Source organism: Diabrotica virgifera, chromosome 3 (assembly GCF_917563875.1).
Source record: "Diabrotica virgifera virgifera chromosome 3, PGI_DIABVI_V3a".
NCBI classification, from domain to species: domain Eukaryota; kingdom Metazoa; phylum Arthropoda; class Insecta; order Coleoptera; family Chrysomelidae; genus Diabrotica; species Diabrotica virgifera.
The window spans coordinates 63,103,617-63,126,288 of record NC_065445.1 but is presented as its reverse complement, the minus strand read 5'-3'; the positions used below and the strand labels follow the sequence as shown (position 1 = coordinate 63,126,288).

At 33.3% G+C, this 22,672-nt stretch overlaps 2 protein-coding genes across 2 annotated transcripts in view; one reads left to right on the top strand and one right to left on the bottom strand.

Annotated features, from left to right (window-relative positions):
• The window catches only part of LOC114336226 (probable palmitoyltransferase ZDHHC24), a 51,438-nt gene extending 39,618 nt beyond the window's left edge, over window positions 1-11,820 (top strand). Inside the window, exon 2 of the mRNA XM_050645116.1 lies at window positions 11,434-11,820. The gene's annotated coding sequence lies outside the window, so the exon portion shown is untranslated. The remainder of the gene's footprint in view (window positions 1-11,433) is intronic.
• Window positions 1-22,672, bottom strand: part of LOC114336230 (suppressor APC domain-containing protein 2) — a 103,128-nt gene that overhangs the window by 31,339 nt on the left and 49,117 nt on the right. The window lies entirely within an intron of this gene.

Below are 22,672 nucleotides of genomic sequence, written 5' to 3'. Positions count from 1 at the left end.
AACACTACTTATTCCAGCGCACTGTATATACCTTTTATAAGGGATTTTCAATCAATTTTTCTACTATTTTAGTAGGTACACAATGGAAACTACAAACATTATTCTGCATATTGTTTCTCGTAAATATTCAATAAAAAAATAGTAACAGTGTTTCTTGACGCCCACTTTTAACGGTTCATCTCTCTATTGTCTATTGTCCCATCATTTCCGTTGAATTTTTTGACAAATTGATTGTCTGTAATAGTTAACTGTGACATTTTGTTTGGGCGTAAAATTATGTAGTATAACACCTTGTTTTTAAAATAGATTCACGTTTAATTTCAAATTTATTATTTAATGATTTTAATTTCCGTTCTTAGTACGTTTAATTTCCAGTAAAAAATGAAGTACTGCAAGCAAAATACAATTAATTAAATATACTTTTATATAATAATTGCATAATATCATATCAATATTGTGAGCAACATATAATTTTTCTTCTTCAATTACAGTAGGTATGAAATATGCGTTAATTTGACAATTTCAATTGACAATATGAATTATTTAAGAAAGGTGCAAGATTTCTCCGCTATTCGCGCACAATCGTTTCTCGTATCCCCTCCAAGTACTTGCACACCGCGAATAAAGTTTTATCACGTTTTTCATTCAAATATGATAGATATGTTACCGAATTTTAATATTACGTGCTGTGAACCGTTGTATATCTTTTACGTTAGAAATTACTAAGTTTATTTGAAATGATGTCTGTTGGGGCAAAGCGGTCGGGGCAAGACGGGATATTATACCATCTTGCCCCGCTCTCCTATATTGCCACTACTTTACAGCATTTAAACTTTGTAAGAAGAATCTGACTAAAACTGAAACTAATAAAAAAATCAAAGAAAACTAAAGAAGAAAACGAGATGGACACTGACTCATCAGAAGATGATGAATATTGTGGTTGCATCTACTGTGGATACTTATATTTGCAGTCAACTGAAGGATGGGTAGTGTGTAGTGTCTGCCGTAGATGGGCTCATAATTCCTGCGCAGGTGTGAATGATGAAGACCATAGTGCTCATACTTATGAACTCTGCCAGCCTGACTAAAATACATTCCCATTTTGCCACACAGCATTTCCCATTTTGTCCCGTAACCGGGGCAAAATGGGAATTTTGGACTGATAGTTAAGTTCTTTATAACCAAATAACTAAGCAATTTGGATTATAAATAAAGTAAGTTATATTAAGTTTAATAGCAAGTGATACCTGTCTAACTTTGTTATTTTTAAATACACAGTTCAGTTTTCTTTCTATGATGTTATATTTCTAAGTATCCCGTTCTGCCCCGGTCTCCCCTATGTTTCATATTCGTTTACCCTAACACATCTTGTCTTGCAGTCTCTCCCATGTAGACATTGTTGCATTAACTGGGATTTTTATAAATGCGGTTTTTGCACCAATAATTGTGGTTCAATACATAAACATAATACTTAGACATTCCGCAGGAAAGCAGTTTCAGAACTTTGTTATTGGTTTAACAAATAAACTTTTTTACTTTTCTGTAAAAATCCATATATCTACTTATTATGTCATTTTCCCCTGATATATGCAAAAATGATATGCTCACTTTAAATTGTTTTCAATTGTTTAAGAAAAGTTTAGTATTAGTCATTATGTTAAAACGCAAAAATTAAAAGTACATACTTATTGTATTAAGTACGAAGCGGTACTTATAACAAAAGAGCTCGTTAAATTGATGTTTTCAGAGAAATATTTAAAGCTTTCTGCAAGGTATGCTATTTAAGGCAGGTTTCCTCTGTATTTTCCGATTTATACAGTTCAATAAGTTTACACTTTTGCGAATTAACGGATTGGTTGTGACGATTTCCTGCCCCGAGCTATCATTCTTGGTTTAATGTTACTAATTTCCTTGTTAGTAACGTTAGTTATTCATGCATTTTAAACGTTCCTCCATAAATCTAAAATTGCCTGCTCTTGTTTTCCTTTATGGTTTTCTGCTTTTATCGCTAAATTTGATACGCTACATAAATAGATAAAGAGATACTTAAATGAGTTCTCAGAATATTGATTGTATCTATTTATTAAGTTCAACAGGCCTTGTAGGCCTAGGGCTAAAATGTTTACATTTCTGATGACATTTTATTTTAGTCTTATAAATTTTATTTATTTACAATTCAGTCTATTTATACACTCCTTCATTCATCTCCTTCTGACCAATGCTAGTTCTTTCCATCTCTCAATGTTACTTTTCTTGAGGTCTTCGTACACACTGTTCTTCCATCTTTTTTTTGGCCTGTCTTTCCTTCTCTTTTGTATTGGTCTTTGGGAGAGTACCTACCATTTTTGGCATTCTTTTACTTCCCATTCTCTCGATGCTGGGCTTTGATCGTCGTTGTGATCGTTGGCTCTTTATATAGTTCTCCAATTCTTTATTGGTTTTTCTTGGAGGTCTCAATTTTTTGGCTTCTGTTATTAAGTTTTCAATTAACTTTTGTTGTTCTTTCTTGCTGGTCGCTAATAGTGTCAGATCATCTACAAATGCTATGCATTGGTGGCCGTTTTTAAATATCGTTTCCTGTCAAATCAAATGTCAGATTGAATGAAGTTGTTGATAGTGATTCTCCTTGTCGTAAACCTTCCTTGGTTTCACTTCGTAATGACGTCGTACTCCTTCCTGGTAAACTTTTTGGATGCATACCCTTTCCATGCTAATTCGTTTGTTGTGTTTTCCATTGCCATCTTTACAATACTGACAATTTTATTTGGTATCCCCAATTCTTTCATCAATTCGTACATTTGCTGTACTTTTATGTTCGTAGCAGGTAGTCTGTATTTCTTTTAAGGCAAATATTTGGTCCGTCGTTAATCTGTTGTTTCTAAAATCTGCCTGGTTTTCTCCCAATATTTTTCCGAATATTAATTTAGCCTTTTTCTTATTCTTTGTGCCAAGATCTCGTAAATTGTTTCTGGTTTTATATGCCTCTATAGTTTTCGCATAGCATTCTATTACCTTTTTATGTATAGGGCATAATCCTCTTCTGGTATTTTTTCTACTTCCCATATTATTTTTATCAGGTCATATATCTCTTTTTGTAGTCCTTTCCCTCTTGATTTTATAATTTCGGCCGATCTTTCTGTTATTCCTGGGCTTTTGGTATTTTTCATGCTCTTTATTTCTTTCTCTATTTATTGCTCTGCGGATAGGTATTTCTATTGTTATCAGATCATCTTAAGTTTCATGGTTTGTTTCCTTTTGTATCCTTTTTTTCATGCTCTTTATTTCTTTCTCTATTTCTTGCTCTGCGGATAGGTATTTCTATTGTTATCAGATCATCTTAAGTTTCATGGTTTGTTTCCTTTTGTACTTCGCCTAAAAGCGAAGAAACATAATATATACTGTTTGACCCACGATTAGTTTACCGTGAGTATAAGTTGCTATAAAATATTACTTTAGCAAATTAAAATAATATGCGACGACACTTTTCGATAGAACTCTTTATGATTGCTATACGTGTTAACAGGGCTAATTTTCGCTCGCTACTGAATACTACTAAAATTACAAAACGGCTCTCGACCAGAAATCCCCTGGTGGTGGGGAAAACAAAAAATGTCTATATCTGTCCTACAAAATTTCACTTTGGAAAAAACGTAATTAACTAATCGTCATCACTATCCTTCTCAGAAGCTGACAATATCGCTTCACTCGCACAACTTTAAAAATTCCTACTTTCTAAAGAGGATTATGATAAATGTTACCCAGACATATGGGTAAGAATGAATGTATTTTAATCTTTTAAGAGATTTCTGGAAAATAATTTACCCAAACTTTAAGAATGGTCTGATATGAATTTACATCGTAAAATAAAATCGACAAAACTAAAATTAACTGAACTATAAGGAGACGGAACATATACCAATGCTTCTTTGTTTCGTAGATAACACAAATGCGTTCGATTAAATAAGTTCCTCAGAAATCAAGCGTACACTACAAATATATACTCTCAAAAAAATCGATAGAGGTAAGATCGAAGCCGTCGAAATGTGAGTCTACAGAAGAATTCTAAGCGTGTCCTGGACAGAACCCATCTGTCAATTCTGGAAGACCTTCATATAAAATACCGAACATACCTAAAGTACTTCGGTCACATAGCCAGAAGAACGGAGGCTATGGTACCTACTATAGCGATACGCTTTAATTACTATTTTTGCTAATTTTATTTTCTTAATTTTTAATAACTTTTCTCAAAACGAAACAACATTAGTCATTTAAAATTCACATGTAATACACAAACCATATGCCAACAAGGGCCGTTGATTTCGAGAAACGAAAAGGTATCCCTAAACAGATTGTATAAAATTAATGTTTTTTTCAAGGAAACACTAATTGATTACGATGCCAGATTGCCACATTCTTCATGTCAACTTCTTAAAATACAAAAAGGTTCTCATCTTTTAAAAGGCACATGCAGTAATTTATGGCCCTTCTGGCCATTATCGCAAAACCGCAAACCAGTTGACATAATAGTTGTTGGTCCGGCAAGTCAGTCTCTACACAGCATGCGAACGATTCAGACACACCATCGCTCTCGCTAACAATACCCTTTCGAGATATAAGCAAAACACCACGCTTGTTTCCCCAAAATAAATAAATATATTACTGTTCGTTGTTACACTTATTTTTAATCAATTACGTCAACACACCCCACCGGAATATTTATTGGCGATAGAAGAAATAATAGAAGGCTGACGACCAACAGGAAGATCTCCAACACGATGGGCAGACCAAATGATGACTCTAAATAGTGGAAATATTCGTACATGCAGCCGTCCATTTGGCACATGATTTCAGCCAATGGACAAAGTAGAAAGACTAACAATATTTAAATGTCGCCACACCCTGACAATGGGTGGAGGGAATAATATTATTAACGCTAATATCGAGATTTGAATTTTTAGGGAAGGATTTCATTAAAATATGATTTTTTACCATGTTTTTAAAGTATTAGCAGGTTGACTGCCATGAGAAGTATGCCCTGATGCACTGGCAATTTGATCCTATAGCCTCAAGAGTTAACAATAATTGTTGAATCAATTATTGATTCTCGCTAGTATGTAAATATATAGGATAAAAATATTTGCGGCTGGAAAGAACTTTTTTCACTATTGTGGCAGTCTAAGTGCCATTCATTCTCTTTTTGAAGAATTTCGAAGATTTTCACAACTTTCTCTTCTATACTAGTTACCTCGTTTTCTTTCCTTCTTTACTTCCTAACTTCATTATCTTGTATTTTATATTTAATTAAAGCTCTTATATATTTTTTACAGTTATCTGCATATACAATGTTTAAAAAAAGTAATAAAAACCTAAAAATTCATATACCTCATTCATGTCATACAAGATAATTATAGTTTATTAGTACAAACAAAACCCGTTTGCGGTTCATTAAATAAAGAAATAAACAATTATCTGGGGAACACGTATATCCATTTAACGTTATTTTTATGGTAAACCTGAATATTTGTAAACATTACCTACATTATAAAACTAGGATAACGGATTCGCAAAAGTAATATCTTTAAAATATCCTTATTACATGCTATTAAGTAAAATTCAATATCCTGTAATTATTTAAAGAGAATGTAGAAAAAATACCAGGAACCAGTCAAGCGTCTATTGCGGCGTCGCTTTGTTCATATCACATGTTAACGCCACCTTCCTGAAAACAGCAATGGCCACAGCTGCAACAAGAGAACTCACAGAAAGAAGAAGCAATTAGCAATGAAAACAAAGGTGAGATTGATAAGCAGTATCATACTTCCAATAACTATTGGGAGCGAGCAAAATCGGAAGAGCGATACCTGGTTTCATAGGTCAGCAACATTTTTAGCAGTTTTAATAATTATATTGGCGAATTATATTAGTCCTGGTTATTGGATAATTCTGGCCATAGCCAAAAAAAGAATAAGAAGAAAAAGTAAGATTGAGGTTATGTTATTAAAAGGTAAACATTGTACTACAAGCAAAATACCATTGATTAAATTCACTTTAATAATTGCATATTTATCATATTAATATTGTGGAGCAACATATAATTTTTACAATTTATAACACATCATTTGCGAAATTCCATTTTCTTCAATGACAGTAGCTATAAAATATACCATTGATTAAATTCACTTTAATAATTGCATATTTATCATATTAATATTGTGGAGCAACATATAATTTTTACAATTTATAACACATCATTTGCGAAATTCCATTTTCTTCAATGACAGTAGCTATAAAATATACGTCAATTTGACAATTTCAATTAACAATATGAATTATTTAAGAAATATATGTTAAGAAAGTTGCAAGATTTGTCCGCTATACGCGCACGATCGTTTCTCCAATCCCCTCCAAGTACTTGCACCCAGCGAATATACGCATGTCGCGCATGCGTAGCATACGCGGCCGTCCTGGTCCTACTAATGAAAACATATCAAAACAAAAAGATCAACAGAATTAAGAGAAATTTTTAAAAGACTCGAGAGAAAAACGAGTGAGTACGGGCTGGAAGGAAATGAAGAAAAGACAAAGTATATGGAGATGAGGGGGAATAATGAACAGTTAGGACAGTTTTGGAAGGTATCTGCCCCAGACAAAGAATATAACTTTGAGATAGTTGGACAGTTCGATTATTTGGGAGTAACGTTAACAAATAGGAATGAAGACACTCAAGAAATCGAAAAAAGAAAGGCTAAAGGTAGTAAAAGTGCTGGATGTCTAAATAAAATGCTGAAATCAAAGACAATATCCAGATGAGCATAAAGAAGAATATATGTATACAACAGATATCCGACCAACGCTGTTTTATGCTAGCGAGACCTGGATCTTAAGCAAAACCATAGAACTGAAGCTTGATGGATGGGAGCGGAAGGTACTTAGAAGAATATCTTCTTCTTTAAGTGTTATCACGTGAAGAAGGTCGGCAATCATCATATCTATTCGGATTTTAGAGAGGGCTGCTCTGAAAAGTTCATTTAATGTACATCCGGATCATTCTCTCAGGTTGCGCAGCCACAATATTCTGCATCTCCCTATGCTTCTTTTTCCTTGAATCTTTCCCTGCATAATCACTTGGAGCAAGTTGGATCTCTCTCCACGTGTAATATGTCTCTCCACGTGTAATAGGAGATATCCTAATTTTCTTGTTTTGATGGTATTTAAGATTTCCATTTCTTTATTCACCTTTCTCAGAACCTCTTTGTTTGTGACGTGTTCTGTCCACGATATTTTCAGAATTCTTCTGTGAGCTCGAATGATTCTAGTTTTTTCGTTGATGCCGCATTCAAGGTCCAAGTTTCTATTTCATAAAACAAAGTCGAGAAAACGTAGCACCTAGCCAACCTAACTCTTAGCTCCAACTTCGAATCTCTTGTGCAGAGCACTTCTCATTTTGTTAAAATTTGCTCTAGCCTTTTCTATTCTGATTTTGATTTCCTGGAAGTAATCACCTGTGGAGTTGATCATTGTTCCAAGATATGCTTGTTGGTCGACTCGTTCGACATTGGATCCGTTTATGAAGAGATTCTCGTTATTTCTTTGAGATTTCGATATCCTCATAAACTTTGTCTTCTTGACATTCATTTTTAGACCGTATTCTTGTCCAAACCCCGCTATTCTAGTTACCAGCCTTTGAAGATCCCCAATATTTTTGGCTAACATGACAGTGTCATCTGCATATCTAAAGTTGTTAATGGAAATTCCATTTACCTTTATTCCAGCTGTTTCACCCTCAATAGCTTGTTTTAAGATCCCTTTCGAGAAGAATATATGAAGGTATAAAAGATGGGCATATCTGGAGAAGAAGAACAAATATAATCAAATAATGCAAATGTATGGACCACAAAGAATTTCTAACATTGCGAAAGTTCAAATACTAAGATGGCTCGGATGCGTAGCTTGAATGCGGGGGAATGCTGGAAGGAAGGGGCCCCAAAGAATTAATTAATACTGAAGATGACACAAACAGGAAAAGAGGACGACTACGAAGAAAACGGACGAAATCGGTAAAGGAAGACTTGGGATTGTTAGGACTAGTTAGGAGTAAAAAACTTAATGTAGATTCTGTTAATATAGATTTAGGAGTTTTTGCAGGGTTTCATCATCAATGCATTTGATTAATTCAGCTGGTACCCATCTGGAATAACAATATTCGTTTCCAACTGAGATAATATGTAGTTAAAAACAAGCGAAAAATTTGTAATCTAAAATAGTTGGAAATAAATCACGAATTATGAAATACTTCTTTCAGCTTCACACCGCTTTTTAATTAGGTATGAATTTTATATTCCACCTCGTTAATGATCAATCATTTTTAATTATTGAAATCATTAACATTCGAAACATATTTGTTAATTTAAAAGCCGATACGTTTTCTGTGGGCTGTTAATATTTTATTTTACTAATTACTATACGGATCACGGTACTTAACGTACTACACACCTTCTTCTTCTTCTTCTTCTTCTTCTTCTTAAAGTGCCCTCTCCTCACTGGATGTTGGCTACTACAATAATTGCAAACTATTGTCTGTCTTCAGCTGTTCTTATTAGGTGTTCAAAATTTAGCCCTGTCCATTATTGTCGGATGTTTCTTAGCCACGATAGTCTTTTCCTTCCTAGTCTTCTATTTCCCTCGATCTTTCCTTTCACTGTTATTTAAGCTTATTGATACTTATTGTTTTTCCGTATGTGGCCTAGGTATGATGTTTTTCTAACTTTCACTGTGTTGAAATGTTCTCGTTCTTTACCTATTCTATGCAGCACTTCCTCGTTTGAGGTATGCACCGTTTATGAAATTTTGAGGATTCTTCCGTAGATCCACATTTCAAAGGACTCCAATTTATTAACGGTTGCTGTTTTAAGGGTCCACATTTCAACTGCATAGAGAAGAGTCGACCAGAAGAATAAACTTATTGACCTCTTCTAAAATGTGCCCGTTCATTGTGGAGGGTTGAACTTATTTCTGGTTTTTTCGGATTGACATCACTTTGGTTTTCTTAGGGCCGGTTGTTCGAACGCTAATCAGAAATGATCATTATCAAATATTTAATTACTGTCACAACTGTCAATGTCAACTTTGATTGGGTTGCTTGAAACATAATTATTGATTACAATTATGAAATTAGTTAATCAATTATGTTAATAATTGTTATGTTAATTGATTAACTAATCTCATAATTACAATCAATTATGTTTTCAGCAACCCAACCAAAGTTGACATTGACAGTTGTGACAGTAATTAAATATTTGATAGTGATCATTTCTGATTAGCGTTCGAACAACCGGCCCTAAGAAAACCAAAGTGATGTCAATCCGAAAAAACCAGAAATAAGTTCAACCTTCCACAATGAACGGGCACATTTTAGAAGAGGTCAATAAATTTATTCTTCTGGTCGACTCTTCTCTATGCAGTTGAAATGTGGACCCTTAAAACAGCAACCGTTAATAAATTGGAGTCCTTTGAAATGTGGATCTACGGAAGAATCCTCAAAATTTCATAAACGGTGCATACCTCAAACGAGGAAGTGCTGCATAGAATAGGTAAAGAACGAGAACATTTCAACACAGTGAAAGTTAGAAAAACATCATACCTAGGCCACATACGGAAAAACAATAAGTATCAAGAAGCTTAAATAACAGTGAAAGGAAAGATCGAGGGAAATAGAAGACTAGGATTAGGCTAGGTTGATTAGCGTTCGAACAACCGGCCCTTAATGTTTATTTGTAAAGTTTCAATCAACCGATTGAACGCTACACCAAGCTCCGCTTGGTATTTGTCCCTCGTACTATGGGTGGTCCTTAAGTAATTGTACAAAAAGAAACAGTAGATTCTACACTCTAAAATATTACGATTTAACCCAACTTACTTTAATAAAATGTTGATATTAAGAAAGATACAGGGTGGTAAAGTTAAACTTTTTTTTATTTATTATTGAATATTTCCTGACAGGTATGAGATAACAACATGAAATTTGGTATGTGGGGGTTTTTTTGGGTAGAGAAAACTAAATGCTGTACCAAAAATTATTTATTGCTCAGAGGGCGCCACATACGCCTTTCAGCACTCATTTATTACCTTCAATTTTTTTTTATCCCTCACTCTGTATAATTTTGACATTAAAATGTTTATTCTCAAATTAGTTTTAGTTACAAAAGGTATACTTCTTTCATCTCCCTAAACTCAACCGTTTTCGAGATAAACGCATTTTAAATCTGCGATACACCATCATTTTTAGCATAATATCATTGTAGTTACACCCGAAAAATAACTTAAAACCATAATAATTGTGCCAGTTCTCAAATTTATGTCATTGCATCGCACATTCCATTTGAAGAAATTTGCGATACATTTTTGGATAATTTTATGGTTTTAAGTTATTTTTTTTTAACCAAGGCCAGAATCAGAACAAAAAAAAAAGTTATTTTTCGGGTGTAACTACAATGATATTACTAAAAATGATAGTGTATCGCAGATTTAAAATGCGTTTATCTCGAAAACGGTCGAGTTTAGGGAGATGAAGGAAGTATACCTTTTTTAAGTAAAACTAATAGGAGAATAAAAGTTTTAATGTCAAAATTATACAGAGTGGGGGATAAAAAAATTGAACGTAATAAATGAGTGCTGAAAGGAGTATGTGGCGCCCTCTGGGCAGTACATAATTTTTGGTAAGGAATTTAGTTTTCTCGACCCAAAAACCCCCACATACCAAGTTTCATGTTGTTATCTCATACATGTCAGGAAATATTCAATAATAAATAAAAAAAAAAGTTTAACTTTACCACCCTGTATCTTTCTTAATATCAACATTTTATTAAAGTAAGTTGGGTTAAATCGTAATATTTTAGAGTGTAGAATCTACTGTTTCTTTTTGTACAATTACTTAAGGACCACCCTGTATATTTCTACAAGCGACCCTACTATCGTCAAATTTTGTTCAATTCTTCTAAGGTATTTAAGCCGATACAAATTTGTACTCGCTCTTTCTCAATTACCACGTAAATGAACAACAATATCGGCATACATTATTGTGTTTGTGTTTAGGCCGTTAGACATACGGGTAAATTTGATTATATCTAGTTTAAGCCTCAGTTTTTTTACTGATTTCTTTTGCACGCAAATACCTACTTTCTTCCTTGAAATAAAGCTTAAAAACTTTTCTAATTTTATTTCTTTTTCTTTGGTAGGTATATAATATATTACTTTATTTCTTGTACATAGTTATAAAATTTTATTGATAGAATTCTTTCTGTTTCTATTTATTTTTTATAATGCCACGCTGTGATCAGAGATTTTGTTGAGACCGTTTTTCTTTGGATATTCAGCTTTATTTCTGATCGGGCTTTTCTTTTGGGAGAAAACTGATCTTTGTATGAATTTTTCTAGCCCCTACCTCGGTCCTCGGGAAGAAAGCTATAGTCAAATACTACCTGGGAAAGAAAACTGTAGCCCACACTACCTTCGAGAGCAGAGAGCAGAACTAGCTCGCAACCGCCCACAGTATCCTGATGCATCAGAAGAATGAGTTATACACTAGACTTCCCATAACTACACCGACAGCAACAAGTTCTGCAGAGATTGGAGACCTCCCTTGAGAACTGTGTGACATTAAGATTTAAAGCTGAGTACTTTTTTTATCTTAATAATTTTTATACCGGTAACCAGCAGGGTCTCTATCACAGTTTAAGAAAATTAGTTTTGTTGCCTGTACCTAATAATATAATGATTTTTGTTATTTTTTTATTTCAATAAATATAGTGTATTTAGCATGATTTGGTAGACTTTTTATTTTCTGTACCTTTCTGGGATGGGTGTAAAGAAAAATTGAACAGGGAACGAACCCAGGGCTGAGCAGTCGGGCAGAGCACCATTCTGATGGATGGAACGGTGGACGATTTTCTTTTGAATATCCTAAGGGATATTCGAGGAATTCCTCCCCTCGTTTCTCCCAGCAGTGTGGTGTTGCTTAATGCCCTGGTCTTGCTATGATCAGGACGTTACATATTTTCCTGTCGAATTGCTCATAGATCGAGTTGGTCCGGTCGATGACTGGTTGTAGACCTAAGTCGGAATCCGCAATCAGCACCAGTGCCTCCTCCTCCAGTGCCTCTTTAAATAGAAATTCGGAATAAAATTTAAATAGCAGAGGTGACAAAACACATCCTTGTCTAACTCCCCTCATAATTTCTACTTCTCATCATCATCATAACTGGCTCGACAGCCCTTTCTGGGTCTTGGCCTGTTCCAGGATTCTTCTCCACTCTGATCTGTTTCGTGCTTTTTTTCTCCAGTTTTTTATTTTTAAGGTTATTATATCATTTTCTACTTCTACGGACGTAGAAACTTCGATCTTATTCTGTCGTTTTAGTTCCAGTATAAGTTTTTTAGTAGTTTGATGTCTTTCCCATATACATCGACTTCTTGCAATCGCTGTAATAGTAGATCGTGTGTTACTCTATCAAATGCTTTTTCGAAGTCTATGAAGCATAAAAATATGTCTTTCTGTTGGTCGTATAATTTTTGGGATAGAACTAATAGGGCTTTTCTCGTTCCCATACCGTCTCTGAATCCAAACTGATCGTCTCCGATGATTGTTTCGCACTTTTTATAGATTCAGTTATGTACGATTTTTAATAAGACCTTTACTGCGTGACTCGTGACTCATAAGACTTATCGCACCGAATTCGTGGTAGTATTGTGGGTTTGGCTTTTTCAGTACTGGGATTAATATTGATTCTAACCTAGCCAGTCTTGGTCATTTTCCTGTATCATAAATGAGATTAAATTGACTCAAATGAGTCATTTGATGACAGGATAAATATTTCGATGTTTTCTTCACTGATCAATTTCAACGTTTCTGGGTATATCCCATCTGGACCTGGACTCTTATTTGTTTTGAGTTGTTTAATGATATTTATAATTTCAGATTTCAGAATGGCTGGTCCTTCGTTGTTGTTTTCCGACCTTCTTGTTTCTTCACGTATGCCTTTAAAAATAATTTTGATATAGCTTCCCCATTCTTTCAGTATATCTTCGATCGACTCTAGCAGTTTGCCTTCCGTGTTCAGCATGGCGTGTAAAGTTGTTCTCTTGTTAGTCAAAGTGAATTGTTTTACCTTTTTATGCAAATTAAAAAAATCGTGTCTTTGTTGCAATTCCTCTATTTCGACGAATTTTGTTTCCAGCAATTTCTCTTTTGCCTCGGTTATTTTTTTAGTCTTTTATTTAGTCTATTTAGTCTGTTATATTCTCCGTCTTTGCCACCTTTTCCTTTGGATTCTCTTCGTTTGTCCATTAGTAGTCCAGGGCGCATCTGTTTTGAGATGGACGTTGAGAGGTGACTCAAATTTTTTTGCAGAAATTGCTTGAAAATAACTCAAATAATAATATTTGAGTTATCCTCCCACTCAAAATGGTCCGGAACATTGTTTAAATAATCAAAATGTCAAAATATGAAGGAAAAATTTGATTTTTTTATTGGTTTTTGAGTATAACTTTAAAACTATTCATTTATGAGAAAAGTTGCACTGACATAAAAGTTGCGTAATTAAATTTCCTACAATATAGAATTGGTTAAATATTTAAAAAATAGTCACCCTTGTTGCAAAATAGCAATAATTGCGAAAAAAACCCATACAAAAACAAGTATTCGCATTTTACGTTTTTAAACCATTTATACTACACTTAGGACCATCGTATTTTACCCAGAAAAACTTTATGATATAGTTAATCAACACTGTAAATTTCATTAAAATTGGTTTAACAGATTTTGCAAAATAAATTTTGCAATCATTCAAAATTCATTTTTTTAAAATGTTGCAGGACTGAAAATAAAGCAGATATGAAGTTGAATTTTTTTTGCTTATAGAAGTGTACTGTACCTCTTATTTGCAATGTGCAAAATTAAAATCGATTAATTACCACGGCGTCAGGAAATTTTTTAAATAAACATTAATTTTTGGAGCTACTGCCAGGACAGCGATGTTCGATTCACACAAGTTGATTTCCACCAAAATTTCTTCCAATCTTTATCTAATATATTATTTTCTTACTCTATGTTTTGTTGTATTTTAATATTTTAATTCCACAAAAATCAAACTAATTTTATTATTGTTTGTGAAATTTTGTTTAAACAATTGCATATGTTTAAAAATAATAAACTTTTATTCTCTAAGTTAAAATATTAGTCCGTTCTTTAACGGTAAAATATTGCAAAACTTCTAAACTTTAAAGAACCGCTTGGATTGACATGAAATTTGGCATACACATAGCTAACAAGTCAAAGAAAAAAAGTGACATTGTGCCGATATGTGCTTTTGCCCTGGGGGTGTTTTTCACCCCCTCTTGGAGGTGAAAAAATATTAGTCCAAAGAAAGTCAGGAAATGGATAAACTGGCTAATTTTAAGTAACTTTTGTTCTATAGAGTTTTTTCACTACGTCAATACTTTTCGAGTTATTTGGCAGTGAATATGTTCATTTTTTCAACAAAATAACCACGCTTTTAGACGGTTTCTCGCAAATAACTAAAATAGTAAGTATTTTGTCGAAAAAACATTCTTAGCAAAAATATAGCCTGTAAAAATTTTTAAAAAATGGTTTATATATCACGTCTCTACACCTAGTAGAAGCAGAGTTATAGTTAATGAAAAATAGGTTCATATTCGTCAAATTCCAAATGGACTACCTTAACGTGAAATAACCAAAAATGAAGCACATTTCGGGGAAAACTCATTACAACTTATTTAAAGTGTTTAAAAAAAGCTTCATTTTTGTTTTATAAAAAAATTCTAGCATCAAAATTAAACAAGTTACGCTCAAAATAAAGTTAGTTCCTTTTGGTTTTGGTAAAAAAATCGAGAAAATCACCCCCTAATTAGTATCTTAAATGAACTTAATCGTTACGACTTCACAAGTTTCTTGAGTCGTGTATATATTGTTTATATGATCTGTAAGTTTCATCGGTTCAAAGTCCTTATTATTGAAAGAGCTGTAGTTAAAAGGGGTTGAACGAGTCACTGATCACGAATGTATGCAAATTTAGAAACACCAAATCTTAATCAATTTTTGTCTAACAGAAAAACAAAAAAATACATTGTATTCAGCAAAGCAATGCTGACTTTTTTTGTTTTTCGAGATTTTTGGTATCTCTAACAATTTTTAAGTTATTTTGAAAAAAAGCATATTTTTCAAAATTTAAATTTTGAAAAATTTTAATTTGAAACCAAATTTTTTCAAAAATAAGCACTTTGAATCGATGAAACTTACAGATCATATAAACACAACATAAGTAAAATAATTTGTGGAGCGGTAACGATTAATTTAATTTAAGTGGCTAATTAGGGGGTGGTCTTCCCAATTTTTTTTTGCAAAAACAAAAGGGACCAACTTTATTTTGAGCGTAACTTACTTAAATTTAATGCTAGAAACTTTTTGTAAAAACAGAAATAAAGCTTTTTTTAAACACTTTAAAAAAGTTATAATAGGTTTTTACCAAAAAGTGCTTAATTTTTTGGATATTTCACGTCGAAATATTCTATTTAAAATTTGGTGAATATGAATCTATTTTTCATTGGCTATAGCTCTGGTTCTACGAAATCCAGAGACCTAAGGCGTACACCATTTTTTTACTTTTTATAGGCTATATTTTTGCTAAGAACGTTTTTTTCGACAAAATACTTACTTTTTGAGTTATTTGCGAAAAACCGTCTAAAAATGTGGTTATTTTGTTGAAAAATGAACATATTCACTTGCAAATAACTCGAAAAGTGTTGACTTGGCGAAAAAGCTCTATAGAACAAAAGTTACTTAAAATTAGTCAGTTTACCCATTTCCGGACTTAGTTTGGACATATATTTTTTCACCCCCAAGAGGGGGTGAAAGTCACCCCCAGGGCAAAAGCACACATCTGCACAATATCACTTTTTTTCTTTAACATGTAAGCTATACGTATGCCAAATTTCATGTCAATCCAAGCGGTTCTTTAAAATTTAGAGCAAAAACCGTGAAAGAATGGACTATATATGAACAAACAAAGTTTTTGCTAAAAAAAGTGTTATTTCAAAGAATAGAGTATGTGTTTTTATTTTGCAATAAACAAATTTATTTATTTATATCGAAATGTAATAAAAATTAAAATGTATCAATCATTATCAAAGGTTATTGGAATGCCCAATCAGAGCAAACTATCCGCTGTCCTGCGCGTAGCACCAATAATTAATGTTTATTTAAAAAAATTCCTGACGCGGCGGTAGTTAATTTATTTTAATTTTGCAAATAGAAAATGAAAGGTACAGTACACTTCTATACGCAAAAAGAATTTCAACTTGCTATCTGCTTTATTGTCAGTCCTGTAACATTTTGAAAAAATTAATTTTTTTGCGAAAGCTGGATTGCAAAATTTATTTTGCAAAATCTATTGAGGCGATCTTAATGAAATTTACAGTTTTGTTTTAGTGTATCATAAAGTTTTTCTGGGTGAAATATGAAGGTCCTAAGTGTAGCATAAATGGTTGAAAAACGTAAAATGCGAATACTTGTTTTTGTATGGTTTTTTCGCAATTATTGCTATTTTGCAACGAGGGTGACTTAAATTTTTAGCCAAATCCATATTGTAGGAAATTTAATTACGCAACTTTTATGTCAGTACAACTTTTCTCGGAAATGAATACTTTTAAAGTTATAATCAAAAAACCAAGAAAAAAATCAAATTTTTCCTTTATTTTTTGACATTTTGATTATTTAAACAATGTTCCGGACCTTTTTGAGAGGGAGGATAACTCAAATATTATTATTTAAGTTATTTTCAAGCAATTTCTGCAAAAAAATTTGAGTCACCTCTCAACGTCCAAATGTACTAATATTTTTACAGATGAGCCCTGGTCTATTAGTTGTTGTAAAATCTCTTCTGTTATCCATTCCGGTTTGTTATTTTTGGGTGTTGCTTTTAGATGTTTTTTTTTGTTCCCGTGTTCATTTGTTCTTTAATAGTTTTAAAAGGATGTTCACGTCATCGGACTCGGCAATTCTTTGGTGGCCAAAATTTTCTTAATTTTTGTTTAATTCTTTGTGTACTGTCTGTTGTATGGTGTCGTTTTTCAATAATTCTATGCTTCACACCGCTTTTTAAAATAATATGGATTTTATATCCCACTTCGTTAATGATCAATCATTTCTAATTGAAAAATATTCAAAACATATTTGTCAATTTAATAGCTGATACATTTTCTGTGGGCTGTTAATATTGTTTTGACATCGACATCTAAGTGTCTCACTGGGAGTGTTCGTTTTAGGTCGAGAAACAATGAAATCGTTTGTTTGGTAATTACTATGCGGATCACAGTACTTAGCGTACTACAACACACCTACATCCATAATATATTCTGCATCTGGAGGAAATACACTATTACATGAGAATTTTAGAACTCAGAAGTCGAATGTCTTACTTGCCATTAACCTAAATATTCGTCAACATGTAGAATTTACCGTATTAATCGTAGTGATATATTAACTATATAACAAATTGTTTTAACAAACACGCAGTACTTAATTTGAAATGTATTACGTTTATTTAAAACACAACTAAAATGTTGTTTCCTTCAAATTATGAACATTTTACAACTTCTGGGAATAGTTAAATTAACGTAATATATAAGCAGATATGTACCTACCACCAACAAGATGGACAAATGACCTGAAGCCGATTCAAAACTGGGTGCAAGCGGCTCAGGAGCAGGACAGGGATTTGTGGGGTGAACTACGGGAGACTTACGTTCAGCAGTGGACAAGTATAGACTGAGTGATAAGCAGATAGGAATATATAGCGGATCGAATAATATGGTATTAACATTTGAGATTTGCAGATGGCATCGTCATCGTATGGATGAAGCAATAATAATGTTGAAAAATTGTACCACGCTTCCTTAGAGGTCGGACTAAAGATTAACATCAACAAGACGTAAATAATGACTAATCTGGTGCGAAATCGTAATACTGTTGTTGATTGAAGGGATATTCAGCAGACTGCATCTTATAAGAACTTGGGAAATTAAATTCGGACTTCCCATATGCCTCAAAAGGAAAATTTTTGACCAGTGTGTTTTACCTGTACTCATTTATGGAACATTAACACTCACAAAAAAGGTAGTAAACAAGATTCGCGTAACTCAGAGGGCTATGGAGTTCCAGATGTTGGGTGTCTCTCTGAGAGACCGAATCCCAAACGAAGAAATATATGTCGTAGAACAAAAACAACAGACCCTGTCGAAAAAATGGAATTGGGCAGGCACGTCGCCAGATTGTCAGACAACCGATGGATAAAACGTATTGTCGAGTGGAGGCCACGAGAAGAAGCACGACACCCGCCAAGCAGTTGGACCGACGATTTGAAACATGATATGGGTAACTGGATGCAAGCCGCACAAACCAGAGGCAGATGGAAATAGCTGAGGGAGACCTATGTCCAGCAGTGGACGCGTACGGGTTGATGATGATGATTACTTTCAATTGAAAATTAAGAGTTTTGTAATAACAAAACTATACCCTTAAGCCAAGCCGCACACCAAAGAAACATGAAACGAAAAACATGAAACATGAAACGAAAAACATGTTTCATGAAAAGAAAACACTGCTAAACAAATCTCAAAGTCCGCCTACCCATGAAACGAGTGTGATTCATGCTCATGACACATTTTTATTTTCGGAGAGTTTCATAAATGGCCGGACATATATTTGTTTAGCAGTGGTTTATTTCCATGAAACGTAATTTACGTTTCATGTTTCTTTGATGTGCGGCCGCCTTAGCCAAGCCGCACACCAAAGAAACATGAAACGAAAAACATGAAAGATGAAACGAAAAACATGTTTCATGAAAAGAAAACACTGCTAAAAAAATCTCAAAGTCCGCCTACTAATGAAACGAGTGTGATTCATGCTCATGACACATTTTTATTTTCGGAGAGTCTCATAAATGGCCGGATATATATTTGTTTAGCAGGGGTTTATTTCCATGAAACGTAATTTGCGTTTCATGTTTCTTTGATGTGCGGTCGGGCTTAGGGTGTCTCCCTGAGAAACCGAATCCCAAACGAATAAATACGTTGTAGAACAAAAACAAAAGATGCTGTCAAAAGAATCACGTCGCTTAAGTGGAATAGCGCAGGACACGTCGCCAGATTATCAGACACCTGATGGAGAAAACGTATTGTGCTGGAGTAGAGACTATAACAAGAAGCACTACGGAACAGAAGACGCCTACTTATTGTGAATTATTACTTTTAAAATACATTGAAAATTTTGACAGGCGTCAAAATGTTCCTTTCCTCTTAAATATCAGTTGTAATATTTTATATCGATTTCCCCTCACTATAATGTCCCAGATAAGAAGATGTTTTCCGGTGTTTAACAGTCTTTAGCAGTTCTCTATCTTTGTTGACCCTCCTTAGTACTTCTTCATTAGTTTTTCTTGCTGTCCAAGGTATCTTCAGCATCCGTCTATTAATCCACCACCCTTACAACACAGATCTTAAAAAGTACATATCACCCGATCAGTTCTCTAATGTCAGTCTTATTATATTGGAGGTTTTATTCAGATTTAATAATCTTTAAATTTACAGGATATTTTAAAAATAAAAAAACGCAATATGACCATATATAATGAAGACAGCAGTGGTCAGTGACATATCAAGTAAACAAACATAACTGTTTTTTTATCGGTGTAAAATTTTTATGTTGGTGTGACCTGTTTACAAATGACGTAATTTACAAAAATATGGGTTTTATGTGAGAAGTTTATATAAAACCGCATCTCTACTAAAAGAAAAAAAATATTCAAGACACATAACAGGTGAGGTTAAGCCCAAAGTAGTAAAATAATATTGAAAATGCTTGTACGAAAGACAAGAATGAATCAGCACAAAATATGTAGTAAAAATAGACTATTAGAAATTTATTGGAAGGTGTGGCCAAATAAGATGATTCCGCTTGACTGGGATCATAATTAAATCTCACAAACAAGCAAATGAATTAAAGCGAATGCACTGAACTGCATATTTGTTCACTTTATTATATGCTACGCGTTTGTGTATTACTGGAAACATAAAAATTTTACGAAGCAGTATTTAAAACAATAATTGTAGAAAGTAGACTAAATGAAAAAAATTCATATTTATAATGCAAATATCACTGCAAAATATCCAGGAAAATAAATTGAGGTAACGAAATATCGAAGGACCCCACAGAATTCTTGAACATATCAGTAGCCTCTGTCAAACTCTTATTCCCCCCTCTCCCTCTCACACACAAATGGCACTACAGCCCAAATCGAGTCTTAATAACCTCCTCCAACCTTAAGGGTCGTTTTCACGCTACGTCTTATTGTACGTTTTGTGTGTCATACAAAACGTACGACAAAACGTACGTTTTGTCCAGTGTATAATGTGGCGTGTAAACAGCAAAACGTACGTCTTGTCGAATCGAAAAATGGATATAGCCCAGTAAATGAACGGGAAATACGGCGATACCGTGTAATTGCATGAAAATTTGGATTTAGGTTCTACTTACCCTCCACTTCAAAGTTGAATTTGTGCCGTTGGTTGCTTTTACTTGGGGGATGATAGTCGCCCCTTCTCGGGGATGAAAAAACATACGTTCAAGATAAGCCCGGAAATGGATAAATTGACTGATTATAACCAACTTTCGTTTTATAGAGTTTTTTATGTAAGTCAATATTTTTCGAGATATTTGCGATTGAAAATGTTTATTTTTCTACAAAAAAACCACGTTCTCAAACAGTTTTCCGCAGATAACTCAAAAAGTATTAGTAAAGTCTATAAACCGAGTAAAAGCAAAGTTGTAGCTCATGAAAAGTACGAGTATTTCCAAATCGAATATTTCAACGAGAAATCACCGGAAAATTAAGCACTTTTCGGGAAAAATCAATTTATACTTACTTTTTTAAAGTACATAATTACAAAAAGCTTCATTCTAGTTGGTTACAAAAGTTTCTATCATTAAAAACAAGCGAGTTACGCTCAAAATAAAGTTGGCCCCCTTTTTTTTTGGTAACAATATCATGAAAATCTCCCCGTGTTTAGCTCCCCAAATGAAATTAATAGTTATCGCTTTACAAACAGTTTACTTTACTTTTCTATTTTTTATCGGATCTGTCAGTTTCACCGGTTTAAAGTGCTTATTTTTGAAAGGGTTATAGTTGAAAGGGCTTGAACGAGTCATTATAGACGAGTGTATGCAAATTTGAATAGCCATATCTTAACCAATTTTTATCTTAGGGAAAAGCAAAATGAAACTAGCATATTTACGATAGCAAAACCTACAATTTTTTACTCTTTGAGATTTTTCGTATCACTAACACTATTTGAGTTATTTCGTAAAAAAGAAATTTTTCAAAATTTTTATTACTATACAACCAAATTTTTTCAAAAATTAGCACTCCGGTCAAACTTTGAGATCATAATATAAACAATATATATGTACATACATTTAAAGTAAATTTTAATAGGAAAGCGGTAACGATTAATTTTATTTAGAGTGCTAAATAGAGGGAGATCTTGACGATTTTTTACCAAAAAAGGGGGTCAACATTTTATTTTTCAGCGTAACTCGTTTATTTTTGACACTAGAAACTTTTGGAAAAAATAAAAATAAAGGTTTTTTTTTAACACTTTAACAAACGTTTATCAGTTTTTCCCGAGAATTGCTTAATTTTTCGGTGATTTCACGTTGAAATATTCAATTTAGAAATAGACGAATAAGAACGTATTTTTCATTAGCTACAACTTTACTTTTATTCGGTTTATAGACTTTACTGATACGATACCCCATTTTTTTAGTTTTTTACAAGCTACAATTTTCCAAAAATATTTTTTTCTACGAGCGTGCAAAAATATCTACTTTCGCGCACGCATTTTAGTTTAGAAAGTTTCACTTTTCCGCACGCGTGTTACTTTTCCGCACGCGTGTTACTTTTCCGCACGCGGTTTTTACTTTTCCGCACGCGTGTTAATTTAGATATGTTAATATGGCCTTAAAGTAATTATAATACATGCAATAAACTAATGTTTAGATATTATTTACTAATTTATTTCAAATATATCTTATTTTGTTCCTGTTTTAATGAAATTAACGCGACAATTCGATGAAATAGAATTATTTTGACATAATATTCGAAAGTCAAATCGGTAGACAATAACAGTCGTTTTGAATCATCGTCATGGAAACCAAGATCGTCGTCATGCTAACTAATTATATTGAAAGTTTGGTTTTGACAACCTTGTCAAAGAATTAACTTGTGTATGCATTTTCATATTAATTAAATTAATTGATTAAGATTTGGTAATTTTTTAAAGACTCTTAGAAAAAATATTGTTCCTAACTCTTGCAGAAAGTCTCTTTTCCGCACTCGACTGCTTGCCGAACTCCCGCTTCGCGTCGTTCGGCAAACTGCAGTCGCGTGCGGAAACGAATGACTTTCTGCACTTGTTAGGAAAATAACTATTTCGATAAAATATTTACTTTTTGAGTTTTTTTGCGGAGAAACATCTGAAAGCATGTTTTTTTGTCGAAAAATAAACATTTTCAATCGCAAATATATCGAAAAGTATTGACTTA